This window comes from Phascolarctos cinereus, unplaced genomic scaffold (genome assembly GCF_003287225.1).
Source record: "Phascolarctos cinereus isolate Bilbo 61053 unplaced genomic scaffold, phaCin_HiC Scaffold_4;HRSCAF=312, whole genome shotgun sequence".
Classification (NCBI taxonomy): Eukaryota; Metazoa; Chordata; class Mammalia; order Diprotodontia; family Phascolarctidae; genus Phascolarctos; species Phascolarctos cinereus.
The window spans coordinates 560,343,345-560,353,601 of NW_027555847.1; positions in this window are offsets into that span (position 1 = coordinate 560,343,345).

Consider the following 10,257-nt stretch of genomic DNA (forward strand, 5'->3'; position numbering starts at 1 on the left):
GATCTTCCTGACTGCAGGCCCAGCATTTTATCCATTGCACTACCTAGCTGCCCCACGTGCCTTCTAGGTCTCTTTTTCAGAATGAACATGCCCACTTTCTTTGACCCATACTTATATGACATCTCTCCAGTTCTCTCACTTACTGTTTCCTCTCTTCTACTCCCATCCCAGCTTGTACACAGAACTGAACACCTATAATCCAGATATGGCCTTAAGACAGCAGTACACAATGGAATAGTCATCTCCTTCAATCTGGCCACTGGGCCTCTTGTTTAGCCTAAAATTTTAGCTTAGCCTAAAATCAGATTTATCATTTTTGGCTCCCATGTCACACTGTTGTGTTTGTGATCCACTAAGGTTTGCAATCCACTAAAATCATGATCTTTTTTTTGCACCCAAACCCAAATCTTCTCTCTATTCTGTATTTTTGAAGCTGGTCTTTTGAAACCCTGTGGAACTTTCCATTTATCTTTGTCTAATTTCATCATCTTTGATTCAGCCCATGCTTCTAGCTTGCCCAGAGATTTCTGAATCTGGACTCTGTCATACAATGTATTAGCTACTTCTCCATGCTTTCTAGCGTCTCCCAATTTGACAAACTCTCCCACTAGAACTGAGTAGAGATGCTTTATCCCATTAAGAGTAGGGATGGTTCATTCTTCGTACTTGTATCCTCAGCATTTAGCACAGTGCCAGGCACACAGTAGGTGCTTCATAAATACTTGCTGATTGATAAAGTGATTGAGTCTATGCTTTTAAATCACTGAAAAAACCTATAGAACTAATAATCCCTGGAGCATGCCACTAGAGACCTTCCTCCAAGCTGGCATTGACCCATTAATGGCTTCTTTAGAGCATTAGTCATCTAACAAGTTCCAAATTTACCTATTTTATCATCTACCACATTCTTTCTTTTTCTTTTTCTTTTCTTTTCTTTTTTTTTTTTGGCTAGGCAATGGGGATAAGTGACTTGACCAGGGTCACACAGCTAGTAAGTGTTATGTGTCTGAGGTCAGATTTGAACTCAGTTCCTCCTGACTCCAAGGCTGGTGCTATATCCACTGCGCCACCTAGTGCCTACCACATCCTTTCATCTTAACTACAAGCTAATCCTTTGTTGAAAGCTGAGCATGTGATATCTATGTTGTTGTCATCCAGTTGTATGTGCTTTTCATGGTCCTGTGGACCATACTGTCCAGCAGGTTTTCTTGGCAAAGATACTGGAGTTGTTTGCCATTTCCTTCTCCAGTGGATTAAGGCAAACAGAAGTTAAGTGACTTGCTCAGGGTCACACAGATAGTAAGTATCTGAGGCTAGATTTGAACTCAGGCCTTGCTGACTTCACACCTAGCACTCCAAAAAGAAAAGTTGTTACTCTGGCACGACTTGATCTTGATGAAATTGTGCTGACTTTTAGTGATTGCTCATAAACTATGCCCTTAATATGTTTTAGAATTTTGTCAGGAATAGAAACCCAACTCCCTAGTGGATAGTTATTCAGGTACCAATTAATTTAATTTTGTGAAAATCAGCACATTTGTTCTTTCCCAGTCCTGCCCTACTGCTCCTGTTTTTTACAATATTTTTAACTTCATGAACATGCTGAGTCACATGACCAATAAGACAGAAGATTAGACATTTTCTCCAATCTTTATGACTTTTCAAATCTCTCCAAAATAAAGAAGATAAATAAGAGATGGGCAATTTCAGCTATCTCTGTGGTCAATAATCCAAATGAGTTTAAAAAAAAATGAATTAATACATTAATCCCTCACCCTGAATGTATTCACTTGGTATCCCTTTTCCCACAGTTTACCATGCTGCACAAGCTTACACATGGATTTTTAACAGAACTCAACTCTCCACCCCCCAGCCTCCTCTTGTGCCTCAAGAGACCCAAACAACACACATTTTCTCAGGTTAAGACAGCAGCTCACAGAATTTTGTGTCACAACAGAGTTCACCAAAGAACGGAAGAACAGAGGGGATTGGGGCAGGACATATGTAACACTCCACTTAGCCTGAGAGAGTCTAGCATCTAGATGGGGACAGTTTGTCTCTGTAGAAGTCACTTGAGGCACAGACCAAAGCTGGTAAACCATGAATTGCCCAATGTGGGAGAGGGCTGAGACAGCTTTGAGATCCAGCCCAAAGAAAAACTGCTGTCAAAGGGGAGAGTGCCAGAAAGTGAACAATAGGGGGAAATAAGGGGGGAAAGACTGAAATACAAAATAAGAGTCTTATTATTCATTTGTCTCACCATAGTCCTTTACCATCATCTCATCCAACCCAAGCAACAGTCCTAACCCTTCCTTGATCTTATGCTTATCCCTAATAGAGCTTTAAAAAAACGAAAAAAACTTTTTATTATCTTTACAAATAACTGTGAACTGACTTGACCTGTCTTCTTTCACATTTCAAACCTAAAATAATAAGTTTCGAATTCATCATGAATTTTTCTTACCAAAAATCATTATAACTTTAATTATCATGAAAATTGTACACATGAGAAGTGACATGAATACATAGTTATCATGGGGTTCAACAGCCACTTCAAAATTATACTCTGTAAGTACTGAAAATCACAATCAATCACAATCAAAAGTATACTTTGTAAGTACTGAAAATCACACTTAAAATGTTAAAACAAGAAGAAATCAGAACTTCTCCAGAGGGATTACACTAATTGTGGATAGATAATCAAGGTCCCAAAAAAAAAAGTTTAAACATGAAATAAAGAAAAAGATATTTTTTCTTTTTAAAAATTAACTAAGGATAACCAATATGTAGACAACCAAAACTCTTAGTTATACTTTTGAAACAAATATTGATTTTCTTTTAGTACAAAAAATGTTTTGAACTAATTAAGTATTTAATATAGGTTGCCCTTGGAGGGGCACAGCCAAGATGGCAGAGTGAAAGCAGTGACTTGCTTGAGCTCTCCCCAAACCACTCCAAATAATTGTAAAAAATGGCTGTAAACAAATTCTAAAGCAGCAGAATCCACAAAAAGACCAAGTGAAGCAAATTTCTAGCCCACAACAACCTGGATGGTTGAGCAGAAAGGTATATTGTGCTGGGCTGGAAGAGGAGCCCAGTTTGGTGTGGGCCTGCAGGCCACAATGAACCTGGAACAGGCCTCTGAGGGCTGTATTGCAGGCAGCCGTGGAGGTTTCCAGACTTCACAACCTATGATCACCAAAGACAACTGAGAAGGTCAGTGGGAAAAGTCTGTTTCTGTGGTGCTGAGAGTGGAACATGGGGTCTCAGCTCCAGTTCCCCGAGAGCGTGGCCCTTGAGGGGGACAGCTGCCATCTGAGCTTCTGGCCCACAGACTGAGGAGGAATCCAGTGGCTGATCAGAGAGGGATTGCAGGGATCTCTGCTGGTGCTGAGGAAGGAATCTCTTGCTTTGCCCTGCTTGGATCTGGGTCACAGTCGAGGGCGGTCCTGGGGCAAGGAGGAGCGTTGGCATGGTGGAGCTTGTAGTGGCTGTAGAGAGAAAACCCTTCTCACAGTTCCAGGACAGAAAGAGTGCTTGTGGTCATTAATACACCAGAGCACAGGCCAGGAAAGAGTAAATACCTCGCCCCTTATCATACCACCTTGGAAGAACTGAAAATTTACAGGTCCCTACAAGTATCTCTGAAAACAGCTGTACAAACCCCAAGCTTGGGACAGTACATTCTCCACATTGGAAGCAGATTCTTACCTTAACAAAGAGTTTAAAACTCAAGTAATTGGCTGGGATCATGAGCAAGCAGCACAAAAAGAGTCAGACTATATTATCTTACTTTGGTGACAAAGAAGATCAAAAATACAACCAGAAGAAGACAACAAAGTCAAAGCTCCTACATCCAAAGCCTCCAAGAAAAATATGAATCAGTCCCAGGCCTTGGAAGAGCTCAAAACAAGATTTTGAGAAGCAAGTAAGAGAAGTAGAGGAAAAACTGGGAAGAGAAATGAGAGTGATGCAAGAAAATCATGAAAAACAAGTCAACAGCTTGCTAAAGGAGACCCAAAAAAATACTGAAGAAAATAACACCTTAAAAAATAGCCTAACCCAAATGGCAAAAGAGGTCCAAAAAGCCAATGAGGAGAAGAATGCCCTAAAAAGAAAAATTGGCCAAATGGAAAAGGAAGTCCAAAAGATTACTGAAGAAAATACTTCCTTAAAAATTAGAATAGAGCAATTGGAAGCTAGTGACTTTATGAGAAATCAAGACACTATAAAACAAATCCAAAAGAATGAAAAATTAGAAAACAATGTGAAATATCTCATTGGAAAAACAACTGACCTGGAAAATAGATCCAGGAGAGAGAATTTAAAAATTATTGGACTATCTGAAAGCCATGATCAAAAAAAGAGCCTAGACATCATCTTTCAAGAAATTATCAAGGAAAACTGCCCTGATATTCTAGAACCAGAGGGCAAAATAGAAATTGAAAGAATCCACTGATCTCCTGAAAGAGATCCCCAAAGGAAAACTCCTAGGAATATTGTAGCCAAATTCCAGAGTTCCCAGGTCAAGGAGAAAATATTACAAGCTCCAGAAAGAAACAATTCAAGTATTGTGGAAACACAATCAGGATAACACAAGATTTAGCAGCTTCTACATTAAAGGACTGCAGGGCATGGAATATAATATTCCAGAGGCAAAGGAGATAGGATTACAACCAAGAATCACCTACCCAGCAAAACTGAGTATAATCCTTCAGGGGAAAAAATGGTCATTCAGTGAAATAGAGGACTTTCAAGCATTCTTGATGAAAAGACCAGAGCTGAATAGAAAATTTGACTTTCAAATACAAGACTCAAGGAACATGAAGAGGTAAACAGGAAAGAGAAATCATAAGAGACTTATTAAGATTGAACTGTTTACATTCCTGCATGGAAAGATGATATTTATAACTCATGAGACCTTTGTCAGTATTAGGTAGTTGGAGGAAAAAATTTATGTATGTAGATAGATAGATAGATAGATAGATAGATAGATAGATAGATAGAGGGCACAGGGTGAGTTGAAGATAAGGGGTCATATCTGGAGAATAAAATTAAGGGATGAGAGAGGATTATACTAGGAGAAGAAGAAAGGGAGAGGTAGAATGGGGTAAATTATCTCACAAAAAAAAGAAAAGTCTCTTACAGTGGAGGGGTAAAGAGGGGAAGGTGAGAGGGAATGAGTGAATCTTATTCTCACAGGATTTGGCTTAAGGAGGGAATAATATACACATTCAATTGGGAATGGAAATCTGTCTTACCCTACAGGAAAATAGGGGGAGAAGGGACAAGAGAGCAGGGGGATGATAGAGAGGAGGGCAGATTGGGAAAGGGGTAATCAGAAGCAAATACTTCTGAGGAGGGACAGGGTCAAAAGAAAGAATAGAATAAATGGGAGGGCAGGATAGGATTAAGGGAAATAGAGTTAGTTTTTCACAACATGTCTACTATGGAGTGTTTTGCATAACTGCACATGTATAACCTATATTGACTTGCTTGCCTTTTCAATGAGGGTGGGTGGGGAGATAGGAAGGGAGAAAATTTGGAACCCAAAGTTTTAAAAACACATGTTTAAAAAAATGTTTTCACATGCAACTGGGAAATAAGAAATATGGGAAATGGGGTACAGAAGTCTATCTTGTCCTACAGGAAAATAGAAGGGGAAGGGGATAGGAGAAGGGGAGGAGAGATAGAAGAGAGGGCAGACTAGGGGAAGGGTATTCAGAATGCATGCCAACTTGGGGAGGGGATGGACGAGATGAGGAGAAAATTTGGAACTCAAAATCTTGTGGAAGTAAACATTGAAAACAAAAAATAAATAAATTTATATTTTAAAAAAATTATTTCAATTAATAAAAATCTGTTTTCTCTCCCTACCATTTTCCCCTGTCCCCACCATCGGAAAAATTAAAAAAAGAAAAAAAAAAAAACAGAACTCTTATAACAAATATGCTTAGTCAAGCAAAACTAATTCCCTCATCGAATATGTGGAAGATGTATGTTTCATTCTGTATCTTTTATCCATCATTTCTCTATTAGGAGGGAGGTGGCATGTTTCATTATCAGTCCTCTGGAATCATAGTTGGGCATTGTATTGATCAAAATTCTTAAGTCTTTCAAAATTGCTTGGTTGTACAATGTTGTTATTGTACAAGTTGTTCTCCAGGTTCTAATCACGTCACTTTGCATCAGTTTGTGCAATTCTTATATGCTTTCTCTGAAAGCATCCCAGAAATTCAACATTTCTTAGCACACAATATTACTCCATCATATTCATATTCCATTCTCCAATTTATGTGTGCCCTGATCGTTCTACATTTCTCTGATGGTATTCTTTACTTAAATTCTTCTTTACTCTTTATTCTTCTTATATTCCATATAAAGTGTGAGGTTTATAGCCATGTATTAACTTTCTTTGTATTTTCCCAAGTGCCTGGACAGTGCTTTGCATGTAGTCAGTGTTTAATAGTTGTTATTTAACATTTGCATGGTTAACCATTGCACTATCCAAAACTGGGTTGGGGGGGTCTGGGTTCTAGAACTAGCTTTTCCCCTGACTATAATAAACAGGCAGGTGGGAAATTGCTCAGTTTCTTGATCCCACCATAGAACTGTAACTGGAAATCTTTTCATCTAGGAACAAACACAGTAGAACAAGGGAGGGGCAGGTAGAGCATGGAATTAACTCTAAGGACAGTCCAAAGATGGGCACAGTCATGCTAGGAGATGGAGTGACTTAGAGGTTTGGAGGGGGAAGATGAGTCTGGGAAATGAGTACAAAAGTGATAGGTTCCTGGAAATGGTCGCTGTGCATTCAGCTGTGTAGGTTGGTGGAGGACTTCAAAGGAAAGATAAATAAAGCAGAGAACCCAAGGACCAAGGAATATTAATTATTGAATATGCTCTGAGATTGAGCTTGGTCTGTCACAGAGAGAGGTCTTGGAGCACAAAATGACACAAAAGTTATATGTAGATACACAAAGCTGTTCACCAACAATGTCTGATAGACACATTTCATCCTGCATAAATTGGTTTCCTTTGGAATAAGCTTATCAAAAGTAATATAAAATTGACGGGACTGGTTTTTTACAATTATTTAAAAAATATAATCACAGGAGGTGCTATAAAACTAAAAAAGAATGGGAGAGAGAGAAAAATTGCCTTTGAATATCTCCCCAAATGGGCACTATACAGCATAGCCACAATGAAGAAGAAAAAAATCTAAAAATAGACCAATAGAAAACCTGTAGCTTCAAATGTCTATTTGCAAATTCCCAAAGTTTAGCCAACAAAGAACCTGAGGTGATACATATTTTATCCCAAAGTTATCACTGAGGCATCATGGGAAGAGACCCATTGGACCATAGCTCTGGATGGGAGTACCTTATTCAAAAGAAAGTGCTTAGTACAAGGGAGGGGTAATAGCACTGTATTTTAAGAAGGCATACTCAAAATAAAATTAAAATAAAATAAAAAGAAGACACACTTACATAAAGAAATCCAAGAATCACAGGTAAGAAACATGATGGAAAACATTTGGGTAAGAGCAATGGAGGAAGAAATAGAAGTTATTTTGTTATTGGCATATACCACAGGCCACTTGGACAAAAAGAGCAAACAGAAAAGGAGTTTGGGAAGTAAATCAAAAACTTTTCACAGGGATATAATATAGCAGTGATGGAGACTATAGTTAACTAGATATCTGTTCTTTCTATGCCAAAAGCAGAGTAGCTAACAAATTTTTGAGTTGTCTTGATTATATTTTTATTTTTCAATAGGTAGAAGAAGCAACAAGAGCGAATTCATTTCTTAATGCAATTCTCACCAACAACTAGCTGATGGGATGAAAATAATAACCTTGGAGGGATTTAGCATTTATAACAGAAAAGGAAAGGAAAGTTGGACAGAGTCTGACATTTATCCTAGATTTTAGGAGAGCTTTCCAAAGGCATAAATAACTAACAAACTGGATGACAGAATCAGTTTTCAGAAACATTCTTGACAGGCTTTTAAAAAATCAGCTTCACAAGTAGAAGACTGGATAAGCATGGCTAGGCAGAAGTTTGTCTGAAAAAATATCTGGGGATTTAGTGGACTCCAAGATTCATATGAGTCAGCAGTGTGATATGGCAGCCAATAAAACTAGTGTGATTTGGATTTCATCAAGAGAGACATGGCTTCCAAGTATAAGGAGATAAAGAGTCCCTTTGGATTCTGCTCCGATCAGAGTGTATCAGAGCACAGAGGGGTAGAAGGTTTAGTCTGGGGTACCCTACTTTTAGAGGACATTGATAAGTTGAGAACATCCAAGGAAGGGCAACTAAGATTCTGCTATAGTCTGAAAAAACTTCTGGTTTTTCTGCTCTCTTTCATTATACAGCAGGGTATTTATTCTCTAGTTGTGCTCTCCCTCTTACTGGTACCCCTTTCCTTCTGCCCTCCCCTTTCTCTTCCCTATTCTACCCTCTCATAACCTGGAAACTTCTAGACATGGAACATTTCAGGTTAGAAACTTTCCATTTTCTAGCTAATTGGTGTCTCCTTGCCTATGACCTCAGAAACCATTTAGTTAGTCTAGTAAGACTTTTCATTTCTCCCTCTAATATGAATTTCATCATATCAGATTTAGCCCAACACTCCAGGCTCCAGACTCTTTGGATGCTGATTCTCTCCACCCTTACATTGGTTAGACCTTCTAGCTTTGTGTCACCAGCACCCCGAGTGAGTGTACCATCTACGCCTATATTCAAGCCATTAATAAAAACGTTAAACAGCACAGGTCCAAGCCTGGACCCCTTGGACCTCTTAGAATTATCCATAATTAGGGCTATCCATAAGTGGACTGGGTTACCTTGAGAGGTAACGTATTCCCTTTTCCTAAAAATTTCCGGAGAGAGGCTAGATAATGTTTTTTGGGCATATGGTAGTAGGAACCCCCCTTTCATGTGCAGGTTCCACATGGTCTTTTTTGACAATGAAATCTTCTGAGTCTTTGAAATACTCATGATAATTTTGCCCAGCTTGTTATAAAAATGAAAAATCTGGAAACCCTTGTGACTGTTCTAAATTCTGTAAGTCTGAGTATTTTGCCGATGTGAGCTTTCATTGTGGTTGGTGTTTTAAGTCTCTAAGCTGTTGTACAAAGCGTATGAATAATCCTATCTACTTCACATACATAGTTTGTGATTTAAAGCATCATTAATACTTTGGAAAATTATAAAACTATTATTTTCCTTTACATTTATGAATTAAGAAAGATTTGTTACTGCTCAGCAGGAGTGGCAGAGAGGGATATATTTGTAAATGAATGTGATTTTAAAAGGCATCAAAACATTTTTTAAAATTATTACATTCTCAGAAATGATTTTATTATATCTTGAGGACTACATTTTTTCATAGGAACTGAATCTGGTCTTCTAAGAAAATTCAGTATGCAGAAATATACAAAAATTCATTGTAAGGGTAATTTTTCATGGTATAGAAGAAAGAGGGGCAGCTAGGTAGTGCAGTGGATAGAGCCCTGGGCTTGGAATCAGGAATATTCATCTTCCTTAGTTCAAATCTGGCCTCAGACACTTACTAGCTTGTGTGACCCTGGGCAAGTCATTTAACCCTGTTTGCCTCTGTTTCCTTATTTGTAAAATGAGCTGGAGAAGGAAATGGCAAACCACTCCAGTGTCTTTGCCAAGAAAACCCCAAATGGGATTACAAAGAGTCAGAAATGACCAAACAACAACAACACAGTGGAAAGAGAGCTGGGGGAAACAGGAGACCTGAGTCTGAATCTTAGCTTGCTACCTACTAGCTATGTATGGACAAATTACTTAATTTTTCTAAGCCTCACTTTCCATATTGTAAAACAAAGGACTTGGGCTAGGTGATCTCTATAATTTGAATTCTATGTCTATTTTGTTAAATGTGGTATTCTAGCGATCAAAAACCTGGATCATCTTGCAATGTAATTTATTATTCTTTTTCCTCATAAGGCTCCCTCTAGTGTTGAATACAAGCCCCAGTTTTCCCAGTTCATTTGGAAACTTAAAACATTTTTTCTCTTCATTCACTCACATACTTGCTTAAGTTATAGGATTGTAGCTCTAAATCTGGAGGAATCTCCAAACTTCTCTCTTATCTAATCTTGTAATTTTACAGATGGGAAAACTGAGGTCCAAGGATTTGATTTGATAAGATTTGATTTCAAGTCCTTTAAGCCAGTGCTCTTTCCACTGTGCCTTAGTTATTTGCTGATAAAGAACA